Below are 15696 nucleotides of genomic sequence, written 5' to 3' on the forward strand. Positions count from 1 at the left end.
TCTCCATGGGGTCTGCGAGTGCCCAGTGTCCTGGGTGCCAGAAGGACTTCAAAGGTTGGGGTAACTAGGCATATGAAATTGCACCACCATTCAAATTTGGAGGGGCAGCTGGACCAAATTTCCAGCTCTGGTGAGGGGTCAAGGGGGGCCTGAACCCCCCCCAATTGTGCCTCTGCCTTTGAAGAAGCTAGAGAGGGGAGGCTTCTAATCTGGTGCTGGCTCAAGAGGCTTGGGTCTCCTGCGTTTGGAGAAACAGGGTTTTATATATTCCTTGCTCTAATGAGGTCAACACTCACCTCTCACGAGCATCCCCTTTTCTCTGGCCGATACACTTGCAATCACAGTCTTTTCAGGATGGCACCTGCCTCTTATGGGCAGCCCACTTTGGTTGGTTGGGTGTGAGCCTGTGTTTGGTTTTAGTTCTTATATTGGCGTGGTACCCGCCTCTTGCAAGCACTGCCTCAGCTGATGGTTCTCTTAGCAGGTCTTCAGTGACTCAGCCCTCTGGTGAAGCCGCATGCACTGTCCCCAGTTCTGGGGTATACAGTCCAAGTTCTTATCTTGGCTCTGGTATAGGACCATACCTCTTAGACTTCTACCCAGAGGCACTGCCTTCTTCAACCATCCTGGCAGGGCCCATCTCAATACCCTCAGCTGGTGTCCTTGTCAGCAGTCCTCTCTGAGCTCAGTCAGCAACCAGATGAGCAGGGCCCATCTCAGTATCCTCCTCAGGTCTGGCCAGGTTCTGTGCTGAGTTCCCTGGGCTCAGCCTGCCTGTACTGACCTTTTCATGGTCCCGCTACTATTTTATCCAGCCAGCCAGGCACCCAGTCTTTGGCAGCCTTCCCTGAGCTGGGTTCTGTCTGGTGATCTCTCTGCAGTGAGCTGTCCACGGTCCTGCTGGTGTTCATATAGGCACTCAGGCCTGGTCTACACTACGCGTTTAAACCGATTTTAGCAGCGTTAAACCAATTTAATGCTGTATCCATCACACAACTGGGCCCTTTATATCGATATAAAGGGCTCTTTAAATCGGTTTCTGTACTCCTCCCCAATGACAGGAGTAGCACTAAAATCGGTATTACCATATCGGATTAGGGTTAGTGTGGCTGCAAATCGACGGTATTGGCCTCTGGGTGGTATCCCACAGTGCACCATTGTGACCGCTCTGTACAGCAATCTCAACTCGGATTCATTGGCCAGGTATACAGGAAAAGCCCCACGAACTTTTGAATTTCATTTCCTCTTTGGCCAGCGTGGAGCTCTGATCAGCACAGGTGACCACGCAGAGCTCATCAGCACAGGTAACAATGCAGTCTCCTGAGAATCGAAAAAGAGCTCCAGCATGGACCGCACGGGAGGAACTGGATCTGATCGCTATTTGGGGAGAGGATTCTGTGCTAAAAGAACTACGTTCCAAAAGACGAAATGAAAAAATATTTGAAAAAATTTCCAAGGCCATGATGGAGAAAGGCCACACCAGGGACTCAGTGCAGTGCAGAGTGAAAGTTAAGGCGCTCAGACAAGCCTACCAGAAAACCAAAGAAGCAAACAGAAGGTCCGGGGCAGGGCCGAAAACATGCAGCTTCCAAGTTGAGGTGCATGCAATTCTAGGGGGGGTCCGCCACCACTACCCCACCCCTGTCCCTGGATTCCGAGGTGAGGGTGGTAATCTCAGCCATGGCTGAGGATTCTGTGGATGGGGAAGATGAGGAGAAGGAAGAGGAGGACGAGCTTGCGAGAGCACGCAGCACTCTGTTAGCCCCAACAGCCAGGAGCTTTTTCTCACCCAGACGGAATTACCCTCCCAGCCCTCCCAAGCCACTAGCTCAGACAGTGAAGCCATGGAAGCGACCTCTGGTGAGTGCACCTTTGTAAATATAAAACATGGTTTTAAAGCAAGCGTTTTTTAATGACTGATTTGCCCTGAGGACTTGGGATGCATTCGCAGCCAGTACAGTTATTGGAAAAGTTTGTTAACGTGTCTGGGGATGGAGTGGAAATCCTCCAGGGACATCTCCATGAAGCGCTCCTGGAGGTACTCCAAAAGCCTTTGCAGAAGGTTTCTGGCAAGGCAGCCTTATTCCGTCCACCGTGGTAGGACACTTTACCATGCCATGCATATAGCAAGTAATCGGGTATCATTGCATGACAAAGCATAGCTGCATACAGTCCCGGTGATTGCTGGCATTCAAGAAACATCTGTTCTTTATCTCACTGTGTTATCCTCAGGGGAGTGATATCGTTCATGGTAACCTGGTTGAAATTCAGGAATTTAAGTAAGGGGACAGTGATGGCTATTCCTACTGGGCTGTTTGCCTGTTGCTTAAAAGAAATTCTTCCTTGCACGTATCCAAGTGGGGGGAGGGGAATAGTGCTGAGCTTTTTCATGTTTGGCTATCAGGGATCTTCCCTGCTACCAGCCACCTGGTGGTGGGGCGGGAAGGGGGGTGATTAGCAGCGATTAGCAGATATCTTCCATGATCTTCCATGATACCAGCCATGCGACTTTGTAGTGAAATCACACGTGCTATGTAAGGTGAATAGTGTTGTTCACTGTGAAAGAGTATAACCATTGTTCTGTAAAATGTATTTTTTTAAATACTTCTCTCCCTTTTTTCCCTCCCTCATGCAGCTGCACATTTTTCAAGTCTCCCTATTCCATCCCAAAGGCTGTCTCAGATAAGGCGGAGGAAAAAGAAGACACGAGATGAAATGTTCTTGGAAATCATGGAAGTGACCCGCAATGAAAGAGCTCATCTGAGTGAGTGGAAGGACATGGCATCAAATTACAGGAAAGATGCCAGTGAACATGAGGACAGGAGGGACCAACGTGAGGATAGGAGAGACGCTCGAGATGAGAGGTGGCAGCAGGAACATCAGAGGTGTAGCAGGAAGATCAGCGGTGGCGGGATGCAATGCTGGGGCTGCTGTGTGATCAAACGGATATCCTCCGACATCTGGTGGAGCTTCAGGAAGAGCAGCGGGGTCACAGAGTGCCACTGCAGCCCCTGTGTAACCACCCTCACCACTCACCATGTTCCATGCCTTCCTCACCCAGACATGTAAGAACGCGTGGGGCAAGGCTTCGTGCACCTGCCCATTCCACCCCGTGGATAGCCCAACCAAAAGGCTTTCATTACATTGAAATGTTTTTAATAGCCTTTTCCTTCCCTCCTATCCTGCTCCCAAACCACACCCGGGATACCTTGTCATTTCTCTTCCTCTTTTTATAATGACTTTTTAATAAAGAATACATGATTTTTAAACTATAGTGACATTATTTCCTTAAGCAAGCTGTAATCAAAGGGGGAGGGTGGGTTGCTTACAGGGAATGAGTCAATTAAGGGGGGAGGGTCATCAAGGGGAAACAAACACAACAGTTACACCGTACCCTAGCCCATATGAAACTCGTTTTCAAAGTTCTATGATGCGCACCACTTCCTGGTGTGCTCTTTTAATCGCCCTGGTGTCTGGCTGCGCGTAATCAGCGGCCAGGTGATTTGCCTCAGCCTCCCACCCCGCCATAAAGGTCTCCCCCTTACTCTCACAGAGATTGTGGAGCACACAGCAAGCAGCAATAACTAAGGGGACATTGGTTTGACTGAGGTCTGAGCGAGTCAGTAATGTGTGCCAGCACACCTTTAAATGGCCAAATGCACATTCTACCACCATTCTGCACTTGCTCAGCCTGTAGTTGAACAGCTCCTGACTACTGTCCAGGCTGCCTGTGTATGGCTGCATGAGCCATGGCATCAAGGGGTAGGCTGGGTCCCCCAGGATAACTACAGGCATTTCAACATCCCCAACTGTTATTTTCTGGTTTGGGAAGTAATTCCCTTGCTGCAGCCGTTTAAACAGAGTAGTGTTCCTGAAGAAGCGAGCGTCATGAACCCTTCCTGGCCATCCCACGTGGATGTTGGTGAAACGTCCCTTGTGATCCACCAGTGCTTGCAGCACCATTGAAAAGTACCCCTTGCAGTTTATGTACTGGGTGCCCTGGTGCTCCAGTGCCAAGATAGGGATATGGGTTCCATCTATCGCCCCCTCACAGTTAGGGAATCCCATTGCAGCAAAGCCATCCACTATGACCTGCACGTTTCCCAGAGTCACAGCCTTTCGTAGCAGCAGCTTAGTGATTGCTTTGGCTACTTGCATCACAGCAGCCCCCACAGTAGATTTGCCTACTCCAAATTGATTCCCGACTGACCGGTAGCTGTCTGGCGTTGCAAGCTTCCAGAAGGCTATTGCCACTCGCATCTCAACTGTGAGGGCTGCTCTCATCTTGGTATTATGGCGTTTCAGGGCAGGGGAAAGCAAGTCACAAAGTTCCATGAAAGTGCCCTTACGCATGCGAAAGTTTCGCAGCCACTGCGAATCATCCCACACCTGCAAAACTATGCGGTCCCACCAGTCTGTGCTTGTTTCCCGGGCCCAAAATCGGCATTCAATAGCTAGAACCTGCCCCATTACCAGCAGGATCTCCAAAGCGCAGGAGCCCGCAGTTTGAGAGAATTCTGTGTCCATGTCCTCATCACTCTCGTCGCTGCGCTGCTGTAGCCGCCTCCTCTTCCTCGCCTGGCTTTGCAGGTCCCAGTTCAGCATAGACTGCACGAGAATGTGCAAGGTGTTTACAACGTCCACGATTGCAGTATTGATCTGAGCAGGGTCCATGCTTGCTGTGCTATGGCGTCTGCACAGTTCACCCAGGAAAAAAGGCGTGAAACGGTTGTCTGCTGCTTTCAGGGAGGGAGGGGTGAGGCTGTACCCAAAACCACCCGCGACAATGATTTTTGCCCCATCAGGCACTGGGATCTCAACCCAGAATTCCAAGGGGCAGGGGAGACTGCGGGAACTATGGGATAGCTACGGGATAGCTACCCACAGTGCAACGCTCCAGAAATCGACGCTAGCCTCGGACCATGGACGCACACCGCCAAATTAATGTGACTAGTGTGGCTGCGTGCACTCGACTTTATACATCTGTTTTACAAAACCAGTTTATGTAAAATCGGAGTAATCCTGTAGTGTAGACGTACCTCCAGTTTTCCCTCATTGAGCTCCACACAGCAACTGAATTTCTGTGCTCTGCTGCTCGCCTTATATAGGACCCTTCTGGCCCGATTGGCTACTCCATCAGCCCCTCTGCTGGGCCGCTCCTCTGCAGCCATTCTAGGCTGTCTGGAGGACTTCTCTCTTCTATGTTCTGGGGCAGGGTGTTATAGGGAAACAAGGCCTCCAGCAGGGGGCCTCCGGACCTAGTCTACCCTGCCACAGTTGCAAATAAACAAGACTGCATCAAAGAAAATACCAGACTCCATTGTCAATTTCTACTCCCAAGCGGAACATCCACAGGGACCCAAACTTTGTCTAGCTGCTCAGGTCAAAAAGGGCAATGGTATACAACTAAGAAGTGTCTGTGCTTTGTTGCATATATTCTTACTGATAGGGCTCAACATCTAAAATAAAAGTCTTCTCTTGATTTGAAGTCTAAAATCTCAAACTTTTTTGTAAAGTAAAGATGCACAGGTCACCGTTCATAGTCATGAACAATTCAGTTCCCTCAATAAACACTTAAATACAGTATTAGTTTTTATGGTCCATTTACTAGTTTAGTTGAGGGTGGTTGGTAAGAGCAGTACAGAGTATTATGCAGCCTATCAGCATCACATTTTACCTTCCTGTGTATGTGCTGGAATCTGGGGACCCTACCACTCCGTGGAGGCCAGAATCTCCCTGTGTGTGTGTGTGCTTGAAACTGGGTCTCCTGCCCTGCTAGAGGAGTCTGAGTCTCTCTACTTCCACCCATGTGAGTTGGGGGCCCTATCCCATCTGAGCCCCTCTACGTTTTCTCAAGGGGGCTTGGATCTGGGGAATCTGAGCCCTTCTGCCTGCTCTCTCATTTGAAAACTAGGAAATACAAAGTTAAAGTACATGCCACTCCATGTTGTGTGTGGGAAATGAAGTTGGGGGAGGGGAACTGAATGGACCAAGGGCATGGCTATGGAGGCCTGGCCAAAGCATGGATGAGGGTACCTGATGGGAGGCCTAGTGGAGGCACTGGACCTGGCTGGGCATACTGCTTGTGCTACGTAACCAAGGGAATGTGCAACCTCCAGTAAGTTGCTGCCTGTGGTATGTTATGCAGCAGCAGAGGCTACCAGATAGCAAGGAACAACTTTTTACATGCTAATGGCTTTTAAAGTGTTACTGACTTAATGACATGGGAAGGGAAGGGATTAGTTGGAAATGTTGGTGGGGAAATATATGTTGCAGGGGATAGTGGGGAGAGGAGGAGAGACATAGACCAGTCTTCTCTCAATTGATTAAAGTTACTGTAACCAACATGGAATAAAACTGCCAAGATTTTGGACGACAGATCTGCCCTGTCAGCAATTCAACCTCCAAACATTTCAAAGCATGAACACTATCACCATTCCAATCTGACAAAGTGTGCAGGAGAGGGGAAGACCACTTAAGAATCACATAACATCCTTTCCCTTTAGCTAGTCATAGTAGCACCTCAACTGCAAACCTAAGTGATAACTACAACTGCTTAAATGAACTCTACTCCTACCAAAATATTTCTCATTCTGTTAAAAACAAACAAACAAAACAAAACAAACAAACTAGGAAACCTACAGACAAAACCTCCTTATTTAATGAAGAATTAAGGTTATCTGGTGATATCTTGTGCCCTTCCAGAACATCAAATTCAGCAAAACTCAAATCTCTGAAAACCAGGAGATAAAGAGGTAAGGTACATGCCAATGCAACTTTAGCGCTATTCTCTGAGTGATGCCCCAATACAGCAATAACACACATACTCATCCTCTGCCTTTGCAGAGAGTGCATAACATTCAGGGAATAGCAAATGGGACAGTGTCTTAGCACCTTCTCTTTCCTAAGGCAAAACTTGTGCTTGGGTGAACAGCAGAGAACAGGAGCTACTTATACCTGCCCTGCACTCAAACACTCAGCATACAGAAACACCACCACACTAGATAAATTTTACAATCCTTTTACCAACCCCTTCACCTTTCACTCAGGATTCCACTTCACAGTTTACTTTCACTTAGCCATCATTAACTCTACAGATCACTCTTACAGCCTACCCAGCTGCTGACAATCCCTCTGTCCTGTGGACTGCTACTGACACATCCTAAGAATTCCTGACTGAAATGAGGCATATTGTATCTGTCACAGTACACATGCATCTCTCTCCTCCAGGGGGTGGCAGGAAGACATGGGATTGAGAGACGGGCACAGACCCACCCTTCCTGAGAGGGGCAGGACTGCTCATATTTACTTGTATCACAATCACAGCTTTGTCAAGCTGATCCAACTATTTTTTCCACCATTCAATACAACTGCACCTAACACAATGAATCCAGCTGGAGTGCATGTAGATAATTCCCAGTGGCTACTGTCAGCTCCAGGGGGCCTGAGTTAAAGTTGCTTTGCTGTGTACCTTAACTGTGTATTTCCTGATTTTCAGCAGTTTGAGTCTTGCTGAACTCAACATTCTGGAAAGGTATGAGATACCACCAGACACTGTAAATCTACATTAACCAAGTTAATTCTAATCGTTAACATTAAATGAAAGTGTGACTGCAAAGGTCATACTTTGGATGCATAATTAATATAACTTCATTATCAATTAAAATGTTCTAGGATATGCATTGTGTGTATTATACTATATGAGCCATCTGGAGAAAATAAACTGAAAATATGTTTATACATGTTAAACATGTTATATAATTGTATGTGATCATACATATGTTTAGTTTATTTCATACTGGGGATTACAAAGAACCACAATACACAGAACAGACAATACAATTCAAAGGCATTTGCAGGTATGCAATTGAGTCTGACAAGGAGCATGTGACTACTAGCTGAGGGAATGTGGAAGTAAAACAGATCACCCTAAATACTTCCAGCTCTTGAACTAGGCATCCAGGAAATGGCTGGTTGCTAGGAGAGCTGATTTTGCATAGGTGCAAGGGCAGACACTAGGGTTTTCACCATGCATTTCCTGATAGTTACATCACTTAAAGATATTGCCATTATTCCCACTTATATAAACACATATTACATAGGCAAAACAGGACTTTCTGCACACCTTCTGAATAGCAAACTATAAAGTATTGATTCTACTAGCAAGAAAATGTGGGCTGAAACTGATATTTACAGTTTAATTTTACAGCATCAGAATTTCAACAACTTCTTTACTCAGGGAAAATTAATAGTGCTGTATCCCATTGGGAGGTAATAGGAATCTTTAAAATATTAAATGATTTATTTTCTTTGAATTACATCCCCCAATACCCACATTTCTTTATGCGTACTTAAAACTAACATTGTAACCAATGCAAAATTGTTATTATTTTTACATTAACAAAAAAGACAGATTATTCATTTAATGTTCATTGCTCTTTCAGTGACATATTTAAGTAATCAAGCAATAATTAGCTTTTTCATTGTTCAAGCTATGCAGAATCCTCAATGGATCTTATATGTAGTTTAAAAAAGATATTTAATAGCTATTTTTAAGATATGAAGGGTCAAACATGACCTAGAATGTATGAAAAGAGAGGAAACATCTGTCAGAATAATTTACACTGACAAACACATAAAACAGCATTAATGTTCACTGATTGAGTTTGATCTGATACTGAATTTCAATTAAACCATAAATATATTTGTTCAGCATGCTCACTTTCTGCATGGGGATGACTCGCCCGTGACCCAAGCCCTTGGGTCTAATAATGGAATACATGTGGACTTCTGACTATATCATTCCTCAGCATAGTTCTGAGTAGGTACATTCTTCTGGTTTATCTTTTACTTGTTTATATTCTTTTATTAAACATTTTATTTTTAAAATGTGGACAAATCCTCATCTTATTCACATGACTCATTAGCTTCAGTTGAATGTGAGTAAGGTGATCAGGATTTGCCTCAAGTCAGTGATTAAGTATTAAATTCAATCTGCCTATGCATAGCACCCAAAATGGAATGGTCTATGTATTTACAAGGTTAGTAGGAATCTTGGCACAAAACTATTGTTTGGATGAGATACTGTAGTTTTCTTAAAAGAGTGAGAGGGCAGATACATGAGTGAGGTGCTGCAATAGGAGAATCTGTGGTTGCTACTTGGAGCTCCCAAATTCCAGAAACCCTCTCAGTTTTGAGATGCTTCCAAAACTAGCCCTTCTGGGCTGTGAGACAAAAAATGAATCTCTTGTCCTGCATCAGCACCTTGCAAAAATAATACTCAACATCAGAAGATCATGAACAAGAAACATTTAACTACTGCTGAGAATTTTAAGCGTAAGTTAAACAGATCTCACTTTTTCAGAGAGGGCTGCATCTGTGGACCTATGCCTTTGAAGAAAGGAACATTTTCAGGTAAGCAACCACAAATTCTGCCACTCTCTCTCAGACGTAGGTCCACAGATTCTCAGTGTGGGATTTTCTCAGCAGTGACAAAATTCCAAGGGAGGGCATAGGTGCTGGAGCACCCATGGGGAAAAAATGGTGGGTGCGGGGCACATACCGGGACCTTCCACATCAGCTCTCAACCGCCCCCCCCAGTGTCTCCTGCCTACCGGCGGCCCCACAGATCAGTTCCTCCTCTTCCCTCCTTGCACCTCCCCCACAGTTGTTTTGTGGCATTCAGGGAGGCTGGCAGAGGGAGGAGCGGGGATGTGGCACGCTCAGGGGAGGGGACAGAACTGGGCAGGAAGAAGTGGGGAGGGGATGGAGCAGGGGTGGGAAGAGGTGGGGTGCCTTAAGTAGAAGTGGAGTTGGGGGCAGGGACTGGGGCAGAGTTGGGGGTCGAGCGTCCTCCGATAGTTTGAAAAGTTGGTGCCTATGAGGGAGGGTACACCATAATGTCACAGAAGAAGGATTCCCTTACTCTAAGGCAGGGGTCAGCAACCTTCCAGCAGTGGTGTGCCGAGTCCTCATGTATACACTCTAATTTAAGGCTCTGTGTTCCGGTAATACATTTTGACGTTTTTTTAGAAGGTCTCTTTATAAGTCTATAATATATAACCAAACTACTGTTATATGTAAAGTAAGCAAGGTTTTCAAAATGTTTCAGCAGCTCTGTTTAAAATTAAATTAAAATGCAGATCTTACTAGTTTAGTCTGATCCTTGCCCTTGCTTTTCCTTGCTGAGTTTTCCAGTGTCTGATGGCACATATTTAGATAGAAGCTTCTGAGTTATAAGTTGATAACTGGCTGGCAGGAGGTCAGCGGCTGGAACCCCCAACTGGCAGCTGAGGTGAGTGGAGCTGAAGGCTGGTAGGGTTGAGCAGGGTTGGAAGCCTGGACTCTGTCTGGCAGGGGGCCTGCGCTGGAAGCAAGGTGAGTGGGGCTGCAGTGGGGAGCCTGGCTGGTAAGAGGCCAGCAGCCGGAACCCCAAAGCGGCAGCGGGCTGAGCAAGTCAGCCCACCCAGCTCTGGGGTTTCAGGGATGGGCTGGGCATCTCCGCCAGCCCCCTTCTGGGGTTTCAGCCGCTGGCTCCTGCCAGCCGGTGTCTCAGCCCACTGCCAGTCTGAGGTTTCTTCACCCAGGCCAGCAGCGAGTGCTGAGTGGGACCAGCGGCGGGACCCCGGCTGGCAAGGGGCCAGCAGCAGGAACCGCAGAGTGGCGGCAGGCTGAGCAGCTAAGCCCGCCCTGCATGCCATCAAAAATGGGCTCGCGTGCCACCTTTGGCACATGTGCCGTAGGTTGCTGACCTCTGCTCTAAGGAATCACTACAGCATGCAGGACCTGTCTGTCAAAGGCTGCACTGGCTGAAGGCTGAGTATCTATCTTGTAAAACTTGGTAAGTGTATCTATGTCCAAGTTGCAGCTTTACAGATTTCATTGCTTTCTCAGTCCATGAGATCGCCATCACTCATACTGAGTAAAATCTGGTGCCCCACTAGAATAAAGATGGGACCCATTCTTCAAACCACTTGATCTCTGTGAAAGATGCAGCAGGATGGATCAGCTGACAGAATTCCCAGTTCTGACACTCTTCTTGCCAAAGTGATAGTGATCAAAAAGGTCATTTTTGATAGTCAAATACTGTATGTCCCTTTGGTGGAAAATGGAAGATTTTCTGGATATATTCAAAATTGCAGACAATGCAAAACCACATACTTTTAAGGTATGAGCCTGCAATCTGATACCAAAACCATCTTGTAAAAACTCCAGAACATGAAACACTTTGGGTAATTAATGCTAAATATGTCTCTGTCTATGCCAAACTTAGAATTTAGACCAGATACTTGAGTAAGCTTTGTTGTTGATTTTCTCCTATATGCTAATAGCATTTCAATGAGCCCAGCAGAGTCATCCTTTCATTCTAGAAACCTTTCAAATACCAAGTTTCTAGATTTAACTTTATTAAATCCTTGTGAAGAACTGGACCACTGGATAATAAATCTGGCCCAGGATTGAAGAACAATGATGGCTCCACTGACATGTTCACAAGCAGTGGTGTAGTCTTAAACTGCAGCATCTCCCTGCCAGTCTCACCTTCTAACCCTGTCCCCATGCTGCTTTCTAACCCTACCCCTACACTACAGAGGGAAGGGCACAGTGCTATAGTGGAGCTGGATTGTCCTTCTGGGGCATTCTGGCTCTACTACACGACTATAGAAGGGTTGGAAAACTAATGCTTCTAGGGACAATAGGAGGTCACAAAGATAATTTCTGCTTCTTCCTTTCTGATTTCCTCTATTACCTGATGATGATGGTGTGACGCTCTGTAGTTTGGGGCAGGGGCAGGGGAGTTGTTGTCAGTGATTAAGAAAACTGTCCCAGTTGTTAGCTGGCAGCGTTTTGCAGGTGAACAAGGGACAGAACCCTTCCTAGGGAGCACAGAGAAATGTGTCTTAGGAAGGAGCCCAGACGAGGAATCTGGGGAAGGAATAGTGGGGGTACAGGAATGTCTCCTCTCTAGTCACGTGGGAGAGGATGCCCAGGACAGAATGGTTGAGTCAGCATCGGTGCATCCAGGCACTCAGCCTGTGACCCAGGTTTTGAGACAAAACTGTGTAACTGACCTCCTGGAGGGGAGCACTCACATAGCTGACTTCTCAGGGACTGAGAAAGGGATGGTGGAGGGTACCCCAATTCAGCTCCCAGTTTGTCAGGATGACATTTCTGATAAATTTTTGGAACGTAACTGTGTCTCTTTAAATCAAGATGCAGCTACAATGCCTGTGATAACAGAGGAGTTAGGACCAGGAAATTGCCAGGTGGTAGTTTACCAGAATACAGATGACCCAACTGACAGAGACTGGGGTGTTTTCCCCCAGGCTGGTGAGAGACAGGGAGTAATTATGGAAACGCTGCTGGCAAAAGGTGCATCTGATCAAAGGATAAATACATCTAGCTCAGAGAGCACAAATCACAGCCCTCTAGGGGGCAGGGAAGGACCCATTGTTGGGAGAGGGAAACACAGGGCAACCCCAAAAGGGAAGCTGGATTTTCTGCATATGTACAGCCCTGGGGTTGGGAGACTGCTCCCCAGAGGGCCAGCCAATGTGCAGGATACCCCTCGATCCTTATCTTGCCAGACTCTGAGATACCAAAATTCCAGAAACATGATTACATTTAAGAGCCCACACAGAGGGGAACACTGGAGGGAAAGAAAAGCCAGTGACTGGTTACACAAGAGAGTCAAAGGACACCATAGGTAATGAACAAAGTAACTTCAAACTACACTATCTGAACAGAGGGCATGGTAACATAAAGATACTTGTAAACACCTATCTGTGATAATTTTTTTTGGTAATAATGCTAAGTTTTGGGATAAGAATTTTGTTACTGATATTAAACCTTATGGTAACGCTAGTTTTCAGTTAATACCTGTAAACAGATTTAAAGCTGATTACAGCAGAGAAACCATGACAAACCTGGCTTGCTGTATGTGAATGGGGAAACTGAGGCATGCGGCCTCATGGCCTTGATAGCTGGGTGCCAAGAGAACTATAACACAAACAGCCTTCGAGCTAGTCAGTGACTAACCCTCTTGCAGTAAACTAAGGGGAGAGGTGTGATGCTCTGTACCTCAGGGGAACACCCTGCACCTCCATGTTCATCCTTATAATATGATTGTGTGATATCCAAGGCAAAGTTTGTCATGTTGTGTGTTTTTGGAAGGTCCATGATGCATTAAGCATTGTTGTTATAGTAATGTTATAGATTGTAATTTCATGTATATAGTTATGAGGCTGAAAATGTGTCCTCATGGCTTAAAACAAGCCCAAGCAAAACTCTCCAAGACCAGGGGGGCAGTTCACACCTCATTAGGGCATGTATGGGACAAACTCAGCCCAGCCTCACAGAAACAAAGGACACTGGCCTAGGCAGCAACAAAGGATCTGTTGGACTGTCGAGTGAGTCACCCCCCCTTCCCTTGATCAGTTTGGGATTATGATGAAGTAATACTCATCTGACTCTGAAGGTGAGGGGGCAAAGCCAAAAGGGAAGAAAGGACGTGATAAAAGGGAGAGAGACATTTGCCATGCTCTCTCTCTCTCTTCCACCTCCATCTACAGACACCACCACCAAGTGGCTGAAGCACTGATCAAAGAGGAGAGCCTGGCTGAAGGGCAACCAGCCAGCCTCTAGTGAGAAGCATCTAAGTTTGTAAAGGCACTGGAAGTGTTAAGATCAGCTTAGAATGCATTTTGCTTTTATTTCATTTGACCAAATCTGACTTCTTGTGCTTTGATTTATAATCACTTAAAATCTATCTTTTGTAGTTAATAAATGTGTTTGTTTATTCTAGCTGAAGCAGTGTGTTTGGTTTGAAGCATGTCAGAGACTCCCCTTGGGATAACAAGCCTGGTATATGTCAATTTCTTTGTTAAACTGACCAACTCACATAAGCTTGCAGAGTCCAGCGGGCATAACTGCACCCTGCAAGACAGAGGTTCCTAGGGTTGTGTCTGGGACTGGAGTTATTGGCTAGTGTCATTCGGTTACACAATCCAAGCAGCGGATGGCCAAAAGTGCTCACTCACGTAGCTGAGAGCAGCTTACATGCTAGAGTCTGTGAGTGAACAGCCCAGGAGTGGGGATTCTCACAGCAGGGTAAGGCTGGCTCCCAGAGTCAAGGATTGGAGTGACCTAGCAGATCACCGGTCCAGATAACACCAGCGGAACGTCACAGACGGGTACTGGGGGAAAGCATAAAGTAAGTTCATTTGGCCACTTGAGTGACAGAGCATCTATGCCTAAGGCTCCTGGCTTCCTTTTGCTTGCAAAGTATTGGTGACCCTTCTGGTTTGCCTTGAATGCAAAATGATCCAGGATCGGAACTTCAAAATTTTTGATGACCAACTGGAAGCATTTGTTGTGAAGATTCCATTTCACCTGATCGATTTTCCTTCTGCTCAGCCAGTCAGCCTTCACACTGCTGGTGTCATTGATACACAAGACCCTGACAGACCGTAGATAGGCCTCCACTCACTGCATCAATGATGCTGCTTCCTTTTGTAGATCCCTGAACACATACTGCTGATAGCTTACGTATGCCATCATACATGTACTGCCCATAATCACCAGAATATAACCATTCTGCAATGCTGAGGTCAGTTGTGTAAGAGCATAGAAAATTTATGCTTTTCTTTTGTTCTGAGGACCATGTCTCTGGACCCACACACTTCTTGGAAAATGCTTCCTATCCTTCCATACTGGCATCTGTTGTTATGACAGACCTCTCTGGCTCCACCATGGTCATCCCTTCAGGGAATCTCTCTAGACTCATCCACCAATCCAGGAATTTCAACACAAATGATGGAACATTCACTTTTCAAGATGGAAATATCAGAAAATGGCAGGGAAGGAACAGAAGGGAACTGGAGAGTCCTCATATGTTTTCTTGCCCAAGGCACTCTCCCTATGCAGGACACGATCATCCCTAGAACACCCATGTCTATCAACATCACTGGGCACCTCCTCAGGAGAGTAATTGCTGATCTCATCTTATTCCATCTTTTGGCTGGCAGATATATTGTGTGGGCCTATGTGTCTATCAACACTCCAAGATGAAATAGGTGCTGAGGTGGTTGAAGATGACGCTTTCCAAAATTTACTATAAATCCCTGCTGTTGCAATGTTTAGTTGCTTGAGTGGACCGCTCCTTTGATAAGGCTCTCACTAGAAAGTCATCCAGGAAAAAACAGACTTGTAACCCTTTCTGTCTGAGAAAATCCATCAGAACAACAAGACTTTAGTAAATTCTCAAGGTGCGGATGACAGTCCAAAAGGCAGGACTTTGTACTGAAAATGATTGGTCCCTTGAGTGAATTGCAGAAATTTCCTGCGCACCTGGTGAACTGGCACACAAAGATAGGTTTCCTTCAAACTGATTGACGTAAGGTAATGCACCAGGCAGATTGTTGCCACCATGGACTTCAAAATCTCCATCCTGAATCTGCTCCCTCTTCCCCCATGAACTTATTCAGGTGTTTTAAGTCCAGCACCACACTGTCCTCCTTGGAACTCTTGGGTACCAGAAACAAGACTGAGCGGTAGCCAGAGAACACCTCTGCCTCATGATCTCTCTCTATCATGATAATTTGAAAAATCTGATCTATGACCTTTAGCATTTTTCAAATCTTTTGGGGATTTGAGGGTATTCAAGAAGGGCAAAAACGATGATTTGGTATCTTTGAAAAT

The 15696-nt window shown here is 46.1% G+C and overlaps 1 protein-coding gene across 4 annotated transcripts in view; it reads right to left on the minus strand.

Annotated features, from left to right (window-relative positions):
- The window catches only part of PPP1R42 (protein phosphatase 1 regulatory subunit 42), a 75800-nt gene that overhangs the window by 17726 nt on the left and 42378 nt on the right, over positions 1-15696 (minus strand). The gene's annotated exons all lie outside the window — the stretch shown is intronic.

The sequence above is a fragment of the Gopherus evgoodei genome, chromosome 2 (genome assembly GCF_007399415.2).
Source record: "Gopherus evgoodei ecotype Sinaloan lineage chromosome 2, rGopEvg1_v1.p, whole genome shotgun sequence".
Taxonomy (NCBI): Eukaryota; Metazoa; Chordata; order Testudines; family Testudinidae; genus Gopherus; species Gopherus evgoodei.